Source organism: Silene latifolia, chromosome 5 (genome assembly GCF_048544455.1).
Source record: "Silene latifolia isolate original U9 population chromosome 5, ASM4854445v1, whole genome shotgun sequence".
NCBI lineage: Eukaryota > Viridiplantae > Streptophyta > Magnoliopsida > Caryophyllales > Caryophyllaceae > Silene > Silene latifolia.
In genome coordinates this window covers 43,768,205-43,788,172 of record NC_133530.1, presented here as the reverse complement: position 1 = coordinate 43,788,172, position 19,968 = coordinate 43,768,205, and the positions used below count along the sequence as shown (strand labels likewise).

General features: G+C 37.9%; 1 non-coding gene across 1 annotated transcript; it reads right to left on the bottom strand.

Annotated features, from left to right (window-relative positions):
• Positions 1-11,689: 11,689 nt before the first annotated feature.
• Positions 11,690-11,796, bottom strand: LOC141658330 (small nucleolar RNA R71). The gene has a single exon (XR_012549222.1). It is a non-coding gene; the product is annotated as a small nucleolar RNA R71 (small nucleolar RNA).
• Positions 11,797-19,968: the final 8,172 nt, after the last annotated feature.

Sequence of the window (19,968 nt, the reverse complement as noted above, 5' to 3'; positions counted from 1 at the left end):
TGAGTTGTTTATTTGCCATTTGTATGATTGCCTTTTGTATTGTGTGTTGCTTTGCTTGAGGACAAGCAAAACGATGGTTTGGGGGAGTTTGATGAGTCATAACTATATATATATTTATGCCTCCCCTTAATTGCTTTTGATACGGTTTTCGTGCTAGTTTATAGCATTTACATGCCTTTTAAGTTAGAATGTCGATACTTCCGCCTTTTGATGTTTAATGCAGGAATGATGCATTTGAGGAGCAAAGGAATGAAATGAGCATCTCAGAGTGGGCATGAAGGGATACATGAAGCATGGCACGAGAATCCATAAGAATGAAGGAAGAGAAGTTAAGAAGAAAACACGAAGAAAAGAGCTTCTTATTACAAGTGCCTACTTTTAAGAGCCATATCTCGAGTTCTACAACTGACTTTCAAGTGATTCTAATTGGAGGTGAAATATTATCTTCTTAGCTTTCCAACGCCGCAAAAATCGCTTGTTTCTGACAAGTAACGAAGAAATGACGGCCGTTTGAAACTCAGTGCGCGAAGTAGGAAATTGGTGCCTCGATCGAGTACAGTAAGGCTCGATCGAGGAACTTCATGCTCGATCGAGTACACCTTGGGCTCGATCGAGGAACCATACTAATCAATAAACTTTGCAATGTCGAGAGTTGGGGTATCTGAGAATTGGTGCCTCGATCGAGTCCACATAGGCTCGATCGAGGAACCACTAGTTTCCGTATTAGTCCGCAATTTTCCTTAAGTCGGTTATGTACTATTATAAATACCAAAACTCATACTCTAGGTTATTGGATGCTTTATTTTCGGTAGTTTTAGTATAACTACCTTAGAAAACTCTCTCAAATACTTAGTTTAGTTTAATTATTGTTCGGATCTATTGCCTTTAATTATGGTATTGTTCTAATCTTTCTTCAACTATTATTTCAATTACTTGTTCATTGTTATTATTGTTCATCATGTTTTTCATTACTATTATTGTTGTTCTTACCTTTAATATGAGTAGCTAAGCCTTTAATCTAGGGTGAAAGGGGATCTAGGTTGTTAGAAAAAGGATTATTATGAATTGATTGTTAAATTGCTCTTGATTGTTGTTTAATTATCGTATTACTTCTAATTAGTTGATTACTGATCAGAATTAATTAATTAGTCTTGCATAAACTAGGATTATCACCGACCGGGTTAAGACTAGTATAGGCCACGATAATTGAATAGAGATAATTTAATGATAGCGATTGCATGTTAAATTAGATCTAAAAGAAATATTGAATCGACTGATCATATGACCTTCAACAATATAAATTGCTCAATCAATGAATTAAATTCTACCCTTTGATGACTACCTAGTGAACCCGAATCCCTAGACTCTTTAATATTATTGCTTATCATCCTTATTTATTTGCAATTAGTTGATTAGCATACAAACAATCAAAGCCCCACAACTGGTTACTTTAAGACGGATTTAAATATAAACAAACTAGATAATCACCGCCTCCCTGTGGATTTAACCCTGACTTACCGCTAGCTATTTTTTTAGTACTAAGTTAGGATTTATTTTGATTAAGGCAAACGACTGAAATAAACCTTGTCATATACCATGAACCTTATCTTGTTGAAGCCAGTCGTAAGCGAACACGTATCCTCTGGCAACAACAACTTTCTGTTTCCCCTGTAAATAGAACAGACAATAAGCCACCTTGCAATCGCTCATTACGACAGTTTTAATCAATTAGTACACATACATTCACTACCTTTAATAAATTTCATAAGTAAAAAACGTGTACTGAAATGAATAATTACAAACTAGCAGCTATTACCTTTTTCGGTGTAGAGAAGAACGTCTGATCATCAACTACCTCAATCTCATCCTATCTCACAGCCTTCCTGGCTTCCTCTTCCTCTTCAACTGCCTGATATCGATCATCGGCTCCCACCTCAGTCTCCTTTGCCATTTCCTTATCCCTTGCCATGTCCTCCTCGGCTTCCTTCTGTACATTAACACTTGTCCATATAACACGTACTGATTTTCCAAATCATATAACACATTGTATATATATAAGACATAAATATTATTACCTCGTTTTCCTCCTCCTCCTCCTCCTCCTCCTCCTCCTCCTCCTCCTCCTCCTCCTCCTCCTCCTCTCCTTCCTTTAAGACTTCTTGCATTGTTGTCAGAATCCCGATTCGATCCTATGATTCTACGATTTTACGATCCAAAAACGTTTGACCGATCCCGGATTCTACGATTGTATTATGATTGTAGAATCTTACGATTCTATCTATTTAAATTTTCTAGAGGTAGGATCATAATACAATTCTACGATCTTACGATCCAACAATCTGAATTCATAGTAACCATATTAAAATATATTTTTATATAATGATATCGTAAAATCCTAATTTCATGTAATTTGCAGAAACAGTTCATAAAATGATACTAAAACTCATTTTCCATCAATATTTTCTGTATAAATAAGTGTTTTAATCCTCAATTATATATTTTTACCAAATTAAAAACTATATTTAGTGAATTTGTAGAATCTTACGATTCTACGATCCGATTCTGCCGATTCGATCCTACCCTCCCCATCGATTCAAAGTAGAATCCCGATCCTAATAACATTGACTTCTTGAACCATATCCAACTCTTTTTCTGATGGCTTTTCCCCAGTTTCCCACATTCTCACCATAAATTACGTTGGTTCAAATACAGTATTTATAGATTAACTTCTTGGAATCATCACCACTTCGAGTAGTTTTTCCAAAATACTTAGTGATACCAACATGGGTCGATACCCCTCTCACACGACCTGGATGCTCTGCTTTGCCGATTGCCCCAGCAAGAATGTCATCACATCCTTCAGACTTCCATTTTTCTTCATGTACCTCCTCACAGATTCTTTGCATACACATAAAACCATTATGCAACTCACAATTAAATAACTTCGACCACCAGTGGTAAGAGTGACATATTTATTCAAACTTACAATTTTCTCTTTGATGTCCTTATTATATTCAGTTTCCGTCCTTCCATTCTTAGGAGTGTGACCTTCCACCCAAGCGTCGTGACGACTGAATTTTCCAAACTTTGCCTACAATTCATTCATCACATTGATATCCTCTCAAAATATGTATGATTACTATGAACATATATAACATCCAACTAAAACACCTAATAGTCTAATACTATAAGATTTATGTACTTACAAGTTTCTTCTTAATCAATCAATAACCACCTCGGGAGCCGTAAAAGATGGTCTTTTTCTTTTAAATGTATTAAGAAACGTAAGCATGATCAAACACTAAACTAAGTATGACCAAACAATAAACTAAGTATACTTCTTTACTTATTATTATTAAGTTACCTTAAACTTGTCAGACCGCCTATAAGCGATATAGCTATCCCAATGGTCTTGACTGACATACGGATTCTTCTTTGTTGGTGGGTTATTGTTCATCTCCCCGGTTTCCTTGTTGAACAAGTGCTTCTCAGCAATCTTTAACTTCCAAGAACTGAGGGCTTCCCCGGTCTTTTTTTAGGTACTTATGATACTTTTCGGGGACAACGTAAGCTAACTGCATATATGATGAGCATAGTTGGTACAAGTGTTTCGGCTAATACACATATCAAGTAGTAACTTAATTTCAGCTAAAACATTTATTATTGTATATACATACCTTTATTCTGTTTATTAGCATGGTGTTCCATATTTTACTAAGTTCACTGATACGCGGCGTACCGAGAGGCACATATTGTCTTACACAAAAACTAATCCAACTCGCAAAATACCCGGCATTCTCACCATATGGCAGCCCCGTATCTTTATCCCACTATAAAGGATTAGGTATCTTTGAATTTATTGCTTCTAGGGAAACCCTGTGGCGCATTCGGCCCGCAGTGTGTTGCAAATTATTCTCATCACTTGAGTTGTCGCCTGACGCATTTCCATCGTTTCTTTTCCGCTTTTCGACCATATCTAAAGCAGAAATTAATAAACAAATAATAACAATGCATACTTATAATAACAAACAAATCTCTAGAGAGGAGGGTTTATTACTTCTTTAAAGAGGAGAATCCGGATTGATCTGGCGGCGCAATGGCGATGATGACGATGACTGCGACGGCGATGGGGTAGACTGGTAGTTGAGGGGAAACTCAATGCTTGAGGATATAATGTGGGGGAGGGGAAGCTCAGAGTATATATGTATGAAAAATACAACACTTGCAAGACCTTGTTTAATGGAAAGTAATAAGCACGGTATAAGAAAAACCGTTGTATTTTGTTTCCAAACAGACAACGGTTTTGTTTGAAACCCTAATTGATTAGTACTATCTACAACGGGTTAGAAATAACCGTTGTCTGTAATATTTTCATGTTGTTTGATTTTCCCGCCAAGAAATAAAACACCATTTTTATATACATAACAACGGCCTGAACCGTTATAGTTATATACGTCCTGAACAACGGTTTGGGTATAACCATTTTATTTTATATTTCAGTGTGTTTGATTTTACCGCCAAGAAATAAATCATCATTTGGTATATGCCAGCTAATTACAATATGTTTCTCAGAAAATCTTGCTTATCTCCATTAATTTAAAGGATTATAAATTTAAATATAAAGAGTACAAACTACCACCATACATAACAAACTAGGTAAATAACAATTAGAAGAAGAAATTTGACAATTAACTTAAGTCTCATTATTTCTGAGTTCTACGATATTCATGGTTAACTCCTTGCATTCTTCTTTTGCCTTCAATATTTCACTGTCATTTCCCCGCTTCGATTCTTGAAGTTGATATAGTATACTTCTCACTTGAGTAATCTCAATATCCATGCTCTTTTTCTCATTCACTAACCTGTTTATAACCTTCCTCTGCCACTCAATCATTGGTTCATCAACCCACTTGAAGTAATTGCATCCACGCATTTTAGTCTCGGGATTATACAATTTGGAAGTAAAAAACTCTCTTCCCGGATTTTGCAAAGTCCAAGAAGTCCGCAATGCTGCCGGAACTGAGCAATTATATGTCGCTGTTGAAATAGAGGAAGAATAAGAGCTACCACTTGACATAATTTGAGTAATAATAGAGAGAGAGAGAGAGAGAGAGAGAGAGAGAGAGAGAGAGAGAGAGAGAGAGAGAGAGAGAGAAAGAAAGAAATAAAGAAAGAAGGTTATTTAAAATATGTAATTCAACAATTGCTTAATTTAACACGGTTCTTATAAGAACCGTTGTAATTATCTTATTAATATCTTCCAATTTCCATTTATTTTTAGAGGTATTTATATTCTAACACGGTTCTTATGCACTACCGTTGTCGTTATATTATATGTTATTGTATGTTTCATTCAGTTGTTTATTCGCAAATTATTTAAAAACTATGTTAATAAGCATTTGCATGTAATAAAGAGTAAAGCTGTATATTAAAACGAGCATATTATACAATGGCGTAAAAAAAAACAGTACAACAAGGGGAATAAAAAGGAAACACAATAAAAAATAAAAAAACCACAAAAACAAACAGCTAACTAATTAGTAAATTAATTAAACACCCTAACAGGAGTTTGACTAGGAGGTGGGTACTGAGGATAAACTTGATTATAAATCAAGCTTACTACATCGGCATCAAGAAATTGATCAAAATAAGGCACTTCTTCGTCTTCCCATAATTTCGGTACATTAATAAACCTGTACGATATAAACTTTCTCATCAGATGAGCGTCCTCAGCGGTGGCAACCCATAAGTAAGGCCCAGCGTGTACATAACAATCCTTAGGGTCGTCGCCATAAAAGTCACTTTTGCCCCTTTGATGGTCACGTGATGCATACCTTGCAGCGAGTTGTTTTGCTTGGCGAAAATCGTTAAGACCATCCCCTCGAAACACGATCAGAGCATATCCAAGAAACCCACGACCAGACATTCAAGCCGGGTGGATTGCCCTAACATTTGAAAACCCATTCTCAATAAGGATGTCCCTCAATGGGTTAAGAGACTTAAAAGCTGGCTTCCCAGCAGCATCGCGTATGACTAGGAGATTGTGAATTATGCACGTAATCGGGTTGATATAGCGGGTTACCAATTGCTGAGGAGGTGCGACTGCGGATGATGAAGATGACGAGATTCTTTTAATTATGATATGTGTGTATATGTAGATTATTTAAAAAGTGATGTAGAAAGGTTAGTAATAATAAAGTTATTCTTATTGTTATTGCAAATGTGATACTATTTATAGTATAATAAAGCAATAATTAATTAGATTAATTTCATCCATACGTTTTATTCAAACTTGTATTAATTGTGCATGCATGCATGAGGTGAATAATGGTCAAACAACCAATAATAATAGGGAATGCATCGGTAAAATCACAAACTTTTCAGTTTTCACAGTGGATCTGTATTTACAACGGTTATAAGAAAAACCGTTGTTTATTGGTGTAATATGACAACGCATTTACAATAACCGTTGTTGATATATGAAATATGATAACGGCTTAACAGAGAACCGTTATCATTTTGTGTTATACATACGGTCAAACAATCAATACTGCAACTTTAAATAAAAAAAACTAAAAACTACAGGGCATGCATTAGTCAAATCACAAACACTAGATAATCACAAATAATTAAACAATTATTTTCAAAACGGGTTCTGTCCAACCGTTGTTGATATATGAATATGATAACGGCTTAATAAAGAACCGTTATCATTTTGTATTATACATATGGTCAAACACGCAATACTGCAACTTTGAATCATAAAAAGTAAAAATTACAAGGCATGCATTAGTCAAATCAATACCGTTGTGTTTTTAGTCATTGGACAACGGTTTTATGATAACCGTTTTGTTTTTATTAATTGGACAACGTTTTTTTTATAACCGTTGTGTTCTTACTCATTGGACAACGGTTTTTTGGATAGTTGTTGTAAGCTTATATGTTTAACAAGGTAGAGTTAACCGATTCTTATTTAACTTGTACCGTTTCCACTTTCCAATTCTTAACTTGTTAAGTTTCCAATTCAAATCTTATTATTGTACCGGTTCCAATTCTTACTATCTTATTATACCGTTTCCAATACAAACCGAACTCATTATAAGTAGAATTATAATTTTCACAATCTTAACTTGTACCGTTTGCACTTTCCAATTCTTAACTTGTTAAGTCCTCCATTAATTTTCCACATCGATTATGTCGTCAAGTTCATCAACTTATAGTTGTTCATACTAGTCATCCGTTGATGATGATGATGAAGCATCATACGAACCTGTTACAGGACCCCCAAGTATATTTATGTACGCTAAACTCCTTACGTGCATCGTTCACAATCTCCCGTATACAGAGGACGGACATGGAAAGGCTATACTCTCGTATAGCCTTGACTGGTTAATAGGTTTGATTCGGTTAGCCAGATTGAATTTGGTTCAAACTATCTACCCGGACAATGATGCGCATGATGGCTTCGGGCGGTGCGCCCTCATCGAGTTTGGCGGGGGTAAGGAGCGGGAATGCTTTCGTCAGGCTCGCAAACTTAAGCGAGCATTCTATAACAATGACTCTTCGAGACTCTGGTTTGATCACGATGATCAGCGGGTAGGCCCATACTTATGGGTTGCGAATGAATCTGACTGTCTCCTACTACTTCCGATTCTGCACCGACAAGGTCGCATTGCCGAGCAGGGGACAGTGCCGTTGGAATGGGAAAATGACTGTGTGGATTGGGTTGAAGGTGAAAGAGACATATATGGTGATATTGTCTCTGAATTCCAGAGGATGTGGTAACAAAAAAATAGCATTTCAGCAGCTACTAGAACAAACCAAAATCACTTTTTTTTTTAAAAAATAATAATAATTAAAAACGATAACGGTTAAAAACAACCTGTTGCAAACAATTATTTAACAACGGCTTTATTTAGATTAATAACCGTTGACATCTTTTCCCTCCCATTCAAACCGCCAAAAATATGAGATAACGAACGATAACCGTTGTCGAGTTCAAAACTTTTACAAGGGTTTATTTAAGCAGAACTGTTGTCAAAGTTTCATCAATAAAAATAGATAACGGTTACATACCGTTGTCAACAGATATATATAACAACGGTTTTTCATGCAATAAAGTCGTTGTTAAATTTTGACATTCAATTAAATAAGATAACGAAATGAACCATTATCATATATAATATTTAACAACGGTTTTGGAACAATAAGACGTTGTCAATAGTAAACTACGACAACGGATTTGAAATCGTTATTAAGACTTAATAACGGTTTCTTAAGAGATTTTATAACGGTTCTTGATGTTATATAACAGTTGCGTGTTATTTGTAAAACCGTGGTATATATTTAACAACCGTTGTTGCAATAACGGTCCCGTGTTTCTATTTAAAAATGGTAATTGCATTATTTGACCGTTATTCAAGGTCTTATTTGGCGTAGTGGATATGGGCGACCTGATCGAGTAAGATGATCCACGTCAAGATCTTCTAAGGCTTTGACTAGAGGGTGTTCTTTGAGGTAAACATCATCATCGTCGTCTTCCCAAACGCCATTCATAGTGTTCAGCTCTCTCAAACGCAGAATTTCGGCCTCTAGATCGATGAGTTGTTGAACCAAATCATCAACTACTATGATGACTTCTTGCATTGTAGATTCATGGGATAGAGTAATGGCCATTTGCGTGGCTTTCTTTTCTTGAGCCGAGACACTGGGATTGCGTAGGGGTGACACGGCTGTCGCAACCCTATCAAAAATAAAACCAACAGGCTCTAACTAATGTAGCAGAGGCAAGTCGGGTAATGTATCCAGAGGGAGGCGGTCACTATCTACTCGTTTTTCAGTCTGTCTACGGTCACACAATGGGGGGTTTGAATGGTTTTTACTAAACTAACAAACTGAAATTAAATAGCAAGGATTGAAATAAGATATTAATCAGATAGAGAGAAATATGTCAGGACGTCGGTTCATCATGATATTACACAATTCAGCTAAAAGTAGGTCAATCGGTCTGATGTGAGAAGGGTAAAGGAAAGGTCCTCTCGGTCCGCTATCCGCCCTAGAATACTACTAACTTAGCTCTCACCCTCATTAGTGTAATCTATTGTTCATAACAGGTCTATTCATTCCAATCTCTCGATCTAGGTCTGAATTTAACCAATTTAATTATTTCAGTTGCATGCCTTCAACCTAATAATCATAGTTATATTGCTGTGAAACAATTCTCACAACAAAACCTCCTAAACCAAATGATGTGAACATTATTTGCGCACATTTAGTCCCCTAATTGAACCTATTTTGCATACTTTTATAACATTTCATGACCATTTTATCCGTCAAATGCTTTCTATTTTGCTTTCCTAGTGCATTTTACATGTGTTGTAGGAAAGAAGATAATAAGGCAGAAATTCCCGTCTTTCACGCATATTTGGAAGCTTATTGACGATATTTGATGGACTAAGTATGAAGAGGAGGCAAGAATGATGACCGAGGAAGAAGAAATAAAGAGTATATAGAGGCATCTTAGGCTTAGAAGCAAAAAGAAAGGGAATAGCAGCTCAACCCGCGCGGGTCAAACCTATCTGGAGCAGGATACTGATGAACCCGCTCGGGTCAATTTCAACCCGCTCGGGTCAATTTCAACCCGGTCGGGTTGAAGCCCAGGACGCCCATATTTCGCTCGGGACGGGCGTATTCCTGGACAGGAAACTTTTTCTTGCTACGTGAACCACAATCCGCCCGTCTTCATGCCCAAGACGCCCAGATTCCAAGGCAGCACAATTTCGTCTTCTTCAAGCCTCAATGAAAGATGCCCAACCTCCGAAAAATACCGGCGTTTCCCTGCTCAAATCTAAAAAGTGTAATTACTATTTTACCCTTGCTTAACCTAATGATGCTCTATTATATATACCCCATTTGTAATAATCAAACCATCGAGTTTTCATTAGGTTAAATCAATCCTTCCTTAGATTAGATTAGGAGTAGATTAGAATAGATTACTCTTTAATCTTTCCACAAATCACACATTAATCTTTCCTTTAATCATTGTTCAAGTTTATTATTGAGTAATTCAAGTTTATTATTGAGTAATTAGAAGATTATTGGGTTTGTTGGGAGATTGACAACCTTCCATCAATCATCAAGTTCTTCTATTATTCTTTGCATTATTATTTTGGAATCTCCATAGGTATAATTCTCTTAATCCTTGTTTTAATTATTGTTAATCTTTCTTACTTGTTCATCATGTTTGACTTTGTTAGTATGATTGACAACCTTATTAACATGTTAAATTTGATCATGAGTGAGTAGTTACTTAGCTAGGATTAATGGGTAATTAGGGGAAATAAACATGGGGAATGATTCATGCTTAATCTAATATGCTTCCATAATTAATTTGCTTGCTTGTTGTGATTTCAACTTATGCACATGTTATGTTTGATGAAATGCTAAGCATATGAATCCTTGCATTTACAACCATCACTTATCTTTTCAATGAGACTTGTAAGACATAAACCAACTCGAGTCTCATTAGACAATGCATATAGTTGGATAGGGAGGATTAAGTCGACTTGTAGGTGTTGTACAATCAAATCGATTCGGCTCCGGGACCCAAACTTTCCTAGGATCGTAAGATATAAACCAACTCGATCCACCACAACAATAATTGCTTGCATCTAGTAGGAAACATGTTTGTATGATCAACTCCCATGAATTCCCTATGACCCCATGATATCGTAGCACTTTTAATCATTTGTTTACATTTCTTAATTTTGTTGCTTGTTTACTTTCCATTGCTTCTATTAGATTAGAATTATCTACCCATTACAATTGTGACAACCCCAAGCACAACCATAATTAGATTGAATAATTTGAGTAACCACCGTCCCATGGATCGACCTCGACTTACCGCTAACTAGTTGTATGTTGAGAATATAAATGTGTTTGATTGGATGTGACCCGACGACATCACCCATCAAAATGGCGCCGTTGCCGGGGACGGTGTTATCTTGATTTATATTTTCTTATATTGTTATTAGTTTGTGTCTTTCTTTGCCTTGGGGAAGTAAAACTCCTCAAGGTTTGTTCTAATTGTTTTTCGAGTTGTTTGATATTTTGCATGTCTAGAAGGTCACAAGGTGATTTGTTACCTTTTGATCGTGAAATTGAAAGAACTTTGACAACTAATAGAAGACTTGCTAGGAGAAATTTGAGAGGTATTAGTGAGGTTGTAGATATTCAACCAAATATTGAGTTCATCAACCCTTTTGCAAGAGAAGGTGAGGAGAACCCAACACAAAATACCACACAAAATCAACCCACAATGCCTAAGTTTTCAACATATTCCGTACCCACCGAGGAGAACCTACCCAATGGTACTCCCACACCACAACATTTGACCGGAAATTTTATTGCTAAATCGGCATTTATCCAATTAGTCGAAAGGAGCCAATTTGGGGGGATGCCTAGTGAAGACCCTCATTCTCATATGGAAACCTTTTTTGACTATTGTGATGCGATTTCTCAAACCGGTGTAATTCAAGACCAAATTCGATGGGTCTTATTTCCTTTTTCTCTAATTGGCACCGCGAAACAATGGTTGAAGGGCCTTGATAAGGCCACTCTCGGAATTGATTCTTGGAAGAAGTTGGCTCTAGCTTTCTACAAAAAGTTCTACCCACCAGAAAAGACTAACATGCTAAGAGATCAAATTACGGGTTTTAAGCAAAGGGATGAAGAATCTTTGTATGAAGCTTGGGAGCGGTTCAAAGCAATTTGTCGCTCATGTCCTCATCATGGACTTAGCGAGTGGTTCTTGGTACAACAATTTTGGAACGGTCTATATGAAGATTCAAGGAACATTCTCAACATGGGATCAAATGGAATGTTCACCGAAGTTGATGACAATCAAACTTGGAACAAGATTGAGGAAATGGCGGTCCATAACTGACAATATAGTAGACCTCGCAAGGCTACTAGAGGAGGAAAGCATGAAGTGGACTCCGTTACTCAATTGGGTGCTCAACTTAGTGCTCACATTGACACAATCAATTTGAAGTTTGAAAAAGCTATGGCTAGACTTGAAGAAGCCTCAAAATCACCAAAGCATCATGTTAATGCCATGACGGCATCTTCATCAATCCCAAGTGGGATATGTGAGAATTGGGGAACTTTGGGACATGACCAAAGTGAATGTAGGGGAACAAATGAACAAGTGAATGCTTTCCAAGCATACAAGAGTGGTACCCCTTATTCCAACTATTACAATGAAAACACCAAATTCCATCCAAATCTCTCATACAAAAGCCAAAATGTTCAAAACCCTCAAACAACATACACCCCACCTCCCATGAGAAACCAAAATCAAAGACCCTTTTACAATCAAAACCAAGGTTACCAAAATCAAAATCCATACAATCAACAAAATGACCAAGGTTTTGATGTTCAAAAAGCGGTCCTCCAAATGCAAAAGAATCAACAAGAATTTTTCACTCAAATGCAAAAAGATAGTCAAGCAAAGGAAACCACCATCAACAACACCCTAGCTCACACCAAGATGTTGGAAACCCAATTGACTCAACTAGCATCTTCAACCTCACAAAGACAAAAGGGGCAATTACCACCTCAAAGTAATCCCCCAAGACATGAAACGGTTAGTGCCATTCACTTAAGAAGTGGTACAAGGTATGAAGCACCGAAAAAGCAAGTTGAGGATGAAGTTGTGGAAGCTAGTGATAAGGAAGAAATTGTGCAAAACTCCAAAGATGGAGAACCATCAAAAGAAGAAATTTCAAAGAAAAATGAAGACAAGGTCAAGGAGAAGGAGCCCATTGTGATTAGAATTCCTTTTCCAAGTCGTCAAGCCAAGCCCAAATTTGATGACCAACTTGGAAAGTTTATGGAAATTGTGAAGAATTTGGAAGTCTCAATTCCTTTCACGGAATTAATCAATCACGTGCCGGCCTATGCGAAATACATGAAAGACATCCTCACAAAGAAGAAGTCGATCCGGAAGCTTGAGATTATCGCCTTCACTAAGGTGATTAGTGCAATACTTCAAGGGAGTTCACCTCCAAAACTAAAGGATCCGGGAAGCTTCTCAATACCGTGTACCATTGGCGACACCACGATCAACAAAGCCTTATGTGATTTACGGGCTAGTGTGAGTGTTATGCCGTACTCGGTGAGTAAAAGGTTGGAGATGAGAGAGCTTAAATGCACCAATATCACACTCCAAATGGCCGATAGATCGACGAAGACACCATTAGGGATATGGGAAGATGTTCCCGTACGAATTGAGAAGTTTTTCATCCCGGTGGACTTTGTCATTGTTGACATGGAAGAAGATTCCAACATTCCAATCATCCTAGGAAGACCTTTCTTACACACCGCGGGTGCGGTGATTGATGTAAAACATGGAGAGCTCACTCTAGAAGTGGGAGATGAGAGTGTAACTTTTAATCTTGACAAGACTATGAGAGCTCCCCGTTTACATGAACCATGTTTTATGATCGATCATTATAGCCAGAAGGATGATAGAAAGAAGTCGGAACTCCATTGGAAGAAGAAAATTGAAGATGCTCCATTCAAAGAGCAAGTGAATTGTGACAAAGAGAGCTTGCAAAGCTCACCAAAGTCAAGCAATGAAGAAGATGGCCTTATTGGCCAAAACAAGAAATTGGGAGAGTTGTCTCCATCAAATCAAGAGATTTTTAATGATCAACTTAATGAAGTTTGTGGTCTTTGGGACGACGAATTTGAAGGGATTTTCAATCCCTACATTGGTAATGCCATCGATCAAGACCGACACCAAAGGCAAAGGTCTATTGAGGACCTTTATCATGACAATGAACAAGCTTTCGATTACTTTTTCAAGGTGTTGAGCAACATCAACAACACCTTGGACATGCCCCCTTGACATCTCATCAAGAATGAGAGTTTGGTGGAGTCCTCCCTAAACCACCATTTGTAAATATTTCTAGCTCCCTAACTCGCATTTCAATTCTTGTATTGCATTTTTTTGTCATTTTTGGATTTTTATACTTTGATCAGGATAATTATCATGTTTGAGAGAAGTGAGGGAGGGGCTAATAATTTCAATTGATGTGTAGTGCCTTAGCTTAGTGTGGGGATAGCAATTGCCTAAGCTATTCATGCCTTAGTAGTGCCCCCACAATGAAGAACACGAGATTTTGAAGAATGGAAAAATGACAAGGGATATGCAAAGTACACGGATGGAACTGAATCCGGGTAAAAGGGGTAGAATCCGAGCGGTTTCAGGAGAATCTGCCCGTCTTCAGGCAATTCGGGCATATTGGGCAGAAGACGCCCGTCCTTTTGAGCTGAATTTTTGAAATTTTGTGACTGTCAACGAATTTGGGCGTCCTGCAATAGAATCCGCCCGTCTTCAAAAAGTCGCCCGTCTTCACTGAAAGACGCCCATCTTTTTGGCTGAGGAAAACAAGAAAAAGCCCTGGAAAGGAATCCGCCCGTCTTCCCTGAAAGACGCCCGTCCCGCATCTTCAAATCCGCTCGTCTTTAGGCGAGAATTCTGAAACCCAGAACAGGCAGAATCCGGGCGTCCCGAAGGAAAGCCGCCCGTCTCCCCCCTGCATTTCAAATTTTTCGGGTTTATTATAAACCCCCTCCCACATTCATTTCTTCATTTTTTCATTCATAACACTACCCATAAAGCCCATAACTCCAAAACCCTCATCCTCTCCATTACAAAAACAAGATTCCTCAACAACATTCACCAAAATCAAATCAAAACATCCTTTTAACAACAAATTAATCACTCCTCTTTCAACAAAAATCAAAACCAAGCACAAAATCTTCAACCTTTGAGTCGATTTTCGAATTCATAAAGGCAAAGCCTTTCATCTTTAAATCGATTTGGGTGCACTAGAAATTGAAGATTTTCACTCTTTTCTAGGTTTATTCATCAATGGCAAGGACAAAGGGAGCAACAAAAGCAACAAAGGCAAAGGCACCAAAGGCAAAGGCACTCTCATCAAGACAAAAGAGTCTTCAAGCAAAGAAAGCATTGGCTATGGTGGTAGCTAGCCCAAACTTGGAAGTGCAACAAGAACAACCTCCCATGGAAGCAACAACATCTTCTACTCCGGAAATTGCTCAACTTTCGAATTATCCGGAGGTAATTTTCATTTCCAAATCCCATAGGGACACTTTTCCCAAGTATGATAGAAAATCATTTCTATCCACCAAGTTTATTTGTGAAGATGCCTTAGATAAGTTGGGTGTCCTTGAGCAAACTAGAGCCTTCTTTAAAGCCATGGGGTTGGAGAAATTGTTTGAATCAAAAGAATTGACATACCCCTCCCTTACCTTAGAATTTTTGAGTTCTTTGAAAGTTAACAAGGTTGAGACTATGGAAAGCATCGAGTTTCGCCTAGCTAATGTTAGTAGGCGCATCTCCTTTGAGGAAATGGGTAAAGCTTTGGGTCTTAGTGATTCACCGAGTTATTTCAAAAATGTTGGCAAGTATGACCCCGACCCTCTTTGGGAGGCGATTTCCGGAAGGAAATTTGAGAATTTTCATGCTAGTCGCGCTCTATTAGTCCACCATCCGGGCATTAGAGTGTGGTACAAGGTCATAGGGAACACCATCATTGCAAGAAAAGACACCAACCATTTCACCAAACTCGATTTTGTTCTTCTTGAGTCGGCCTTGAACATTGGAAGGGAATTCACCAAGCCTTTCAACTCTCTAAGGCTTTTGGTAGATAGATGGCTAAACATTGATTGTGGGAAGCAAGGCACTACCGTTATTGTGAATGGAGGTCCAGTCACTATTTTAGCTAAATACTTTGATCCGAACTTCAACAAGGATAACAAGTATGTAGCAAAGAAGGGTGGTCATCTCATTGATATTGATACTATGATAAACAAATACAAGTGGGTCTCTCATAACCCTCTTGACACCAAGTATGGATGGCTCACAAGTGAGGCTAGATCTTTTACTTTGCCTTCGAAGATTTGTCGTTTAAGTGTCCACCGGACCAACTATCTTCTTCCCCTATCAAAAGAGGCCGAATACATTATCCGACACCAAAAGGGTGAAATTGAAATGCCCTCCTCTTCCATTGTCACACCAACCTATCCTTTCGAGTACCAAGAGTTCAAACCCAAAGGTGTTGAAGCAAGAAATGATTATATGACTCTTCTTATGCAAGAGATGCACAAGCAAGCCTTCAAGGATCGGAAAGATGCTTACTTAGCCCAATATCCACCCCTCCTTCACTTAGCTAGGCAAGGAATACTTGATCCTTCATGTCCTTTGCCTAGTTGGGTGGATAAGGAAGTCTTCTTTCCGAGTGCATCTAGGGTTGTTCCGGGTGATAATGAGGTTGTCGGTGATGAAGAGGTTGATGATAACACTGATGAAGAAGCTAGTGAAGAAGGGGAAGAGGATGATGAGCAAGGTGAACAATAAAGTGAAGAGGGAAGTGGTGATGAGTCCACTTCTAGTGTGGAAGATGATGATAGAGATGATATGATGGAAGATTAGCAAGCTTTTGAGGCTCCTACCCTCTTGAGGTTTGTCTATTTCTCTCTTTGTTTTATTTATTTATCTTGATCATTGTTGGAGTAGTCCTAGCACCATAGAGGACTAACACCTTGGCCCCATTGAGGTGTTCTCATTTTATTGTTCCCACCTTTTGAAAATCCAAAATGACAAGTTTAGTTTCATGCATTGCATCGTGTATGCATGAACTACACCCAACCTTAGGACATTAGCAATAAAGTCTAACTCGGTTTGGGGAAGTACATTCATACACAACGGGAGGTAATCTAAATTATCCTCTCCATCATAAACAAAAACCATGCATCATGTAGTGTAGATTAGTGTAGCTTGCATTTAATGTAGAAATCATGCATCATGTTTGCATAATTTCCCATCATTTTAGCCATTGAGGACAATGCCCATATTAGTGTGGGGATGAGGAATTCTAACTTCACTTTTATTCAAAAATCCAAAAAAATTGAAAAATTTCGAAAAACCATAAAAATTTGAAAATTGAAAAACCAAAAACAAGTTCATTTCCTTTGTAGTGTAGTCATGTATATATTGTATATATTGTGTTTGTTCTAACCTTGTTCACATTGATCGACTACGCCACATCCGAGACATGAGGATATTGAAGACCGCATGGTATGATCTTTCCAATCCCCTTTTTCCTCTTTATGTTAATGACTATGTGGCTTTATTTTGATTGATGCGGTATAACAATGTGAACTTAGGACTTGCATTTAGTTTATATGTCATATTAGTTGGTAGAATCACTTGCATTAGGATGTATATAATAGTTGCATCATGGCATATAGTTGCATTTAGATGAAATGTTTTGAAAAGTGCCTAATTGAGAACTTTGACAAGAGCAACTAAGCCATTACAAATACTTTTTCAACTTAAGACATTGCCTACTAGAACGGATGTAAAACACCCTAGGTTGTGTCATACTAGTGTCTTTCGACCCATGACCCAAAGCCTAGTCAAGGGTTTGCATGTGAGTCACCTATTCCAACCTCGTGATGCGATGTGGACTTGGTTAACTTGTCTAGGTGACCTTGATTGACCTTGTGGTATGGCAACCCAAAAATACTTTCTATCAATAAGTTTGAAGTGCTCATTTCAAAGATTTTGTATGTGGAAACGTTTTATTGCCAAGGAAACCTCAAATGTTATGAAATGTTGAAATATTGAGAATTTTAGTTGTTTTGATGGAGGCGTACCACTTCGATGTGCTTTGGAGAGGGATCCATTGAATTGGGCCCCCACACGGTTGTGAATTCAACCGCCCAGAGACAGAGTGACTATCACCCCGAAAAGCTATTGTCTAGAGGTTAACCGGTTTCCTAATAAGCGATTGGCGAAAGCAAAGGACATTAGCACGGAAGGGACAAACCCCATCTCTAATTTTTGAAATGTGAAAGTTGAATGAAGTCAATTTTTGAATACTAGTCATATCCACCCTTGTTTATAACGATTTGAGCATTTCATTCCCAAAAAGCCTTTTTGTCAAACCACTTTGTCGAGCTTGGGACGATCCATGACCTTTACTTTTGTAGAGAACTCGAGACTTGTCATGTCATATGCTACTAGCATCATGGGGATCATCATTCCACACCATCCGATCGCTCTTGACGAAAGCATTTGGAAATTGAGGACGAAAGTAGTCTAGTTTAACGCCATTTGGAGGTGATTTAGTGCCATCCTCTTAGCCTTAGTGATTTGTTTAACTAGTATTTGTGACGGAATATATGCTCTTAAATTTGTTCTCTTTTAGTTGACTTCGCCACTTGATGAGGAAGTGGCTATTCCTTTTGTAGATACATCCATTACTTGATTTTACGTGCTTAATGTTTGGATGTGTCGCCATTTTGGCAAGACCCATCTTGCCTTGCAAGAAGGCATCCTACCTCATGGTTGTCTTGTTGTGAGTTGAAGGGGCGGAATGAGACCCGCTAATTGTCTCATGTCGGCTATGTTATTAGGTTAGTTTAAATAATGGTCCTAGTCTTTGTCACCTCTTTACTCGGAACGAGCAAAGGTTCGGTTTGGGGATATTTGATGTGACCATAATTAGCGCACATTTAGTCCTCGAATTATCCTTGTTCCCATGCTTTTTAGTACATATTTGGGTCATTTATTGCCTTTAGTTCTTTGTTTTGCATATTTTTTGAGGTTTTGTGTCCTTGGTTGGAAAGGAGTGCAAACCTTGCATTTTCATGGCAAAATGAGGCTAAATTGATTGAATTCAATGACCAAGCATCAAGGAGAGACAAGATTAGAAGGTCTTTGTACATATTATAGTAGTTGGGTAATGATGAGAAAAGATCCTTGCATCCCCAACGAAATCCCTAAGGATTTTATGAAGAAAAGGGAAGAAAAGAAAAAGAAACAAAGCTGAGCAGCAATCCGTGCGGATTGTGCAGAAGACGCCCGTCCCCAGAGCCACAATCCGTGCGTCTTCTACCAAAGATGCCCGGGAAGCAGCCACCAGAAGACGCCCGTCTTCTACCAAAGACGTCCGGGCAGAGACACAGGAATCCGGCTGCCCCGAGCCTAAGACGCACGGATTCCTAGACAGCGCAAATTCGTTTCTTCAAGCTTCAAGAAAGATGCCCTTCCTTCAGAAAATACCGGCGTTTCCTTAAGTAGGGACTTAATCGTTATTTAAGCCCTTAGTTAACCCAAATGCATCCACCTAATCTCCACTATAAATACCCCATTAGTCTAATTAGAAGAGCATGTTCTTCTTATTAATTCTTAGAGTAGTTAATATCAATCAAATCTCTCTTTAGTTTTGTAATCAACAATTAATCAAGTTTTAATACAAGTTTTATTTCCTTAATCTCTCTCTTGTTCATCCTTTATTTTGGGTAATTGAAGATTATTTGGGTTATTATTGGGAGATTGACAACCTCTCAATCAAGCATCAAGTACTTCTTTTATTCTTTGCTTTATTATTGGAATCATTATTAGGTATAATTCTCTTAATCCCTTTTTAATTATTGTTAATTACTTTCATTTATTCATCATGTTTTACTTTGTTGGTATGATTGACAACCTTGCTACCATGATCAACATGATAATGAGTGAGTAGTCACCTAGCTAGGGTTAATGGGTAATTAGGGGAAACCAACATGGGGAATGATTCATGCTTAAATTAATATGCTTTCATGGTTTATTTGCTTGCTTGTTTTGATCTCAACTCATGCACATGTTATGTTTGATGAAATGCGAGCCTATGAACCCTTGCATTTTTTACCCATCACCTATCTTTTCAATGAGACTTGTAAGACATAAAACAACTCGAGTCTCATTAGACCATGCATGTTGTTGAGTAGGGAAGACTAAGTCGACTTGTAGGTGTTGTACAATCTAATCGATTCGGCTCCGGGACCCAAACTTTCCTAGGATTGTAAGATATAACCCAACTCAATCCA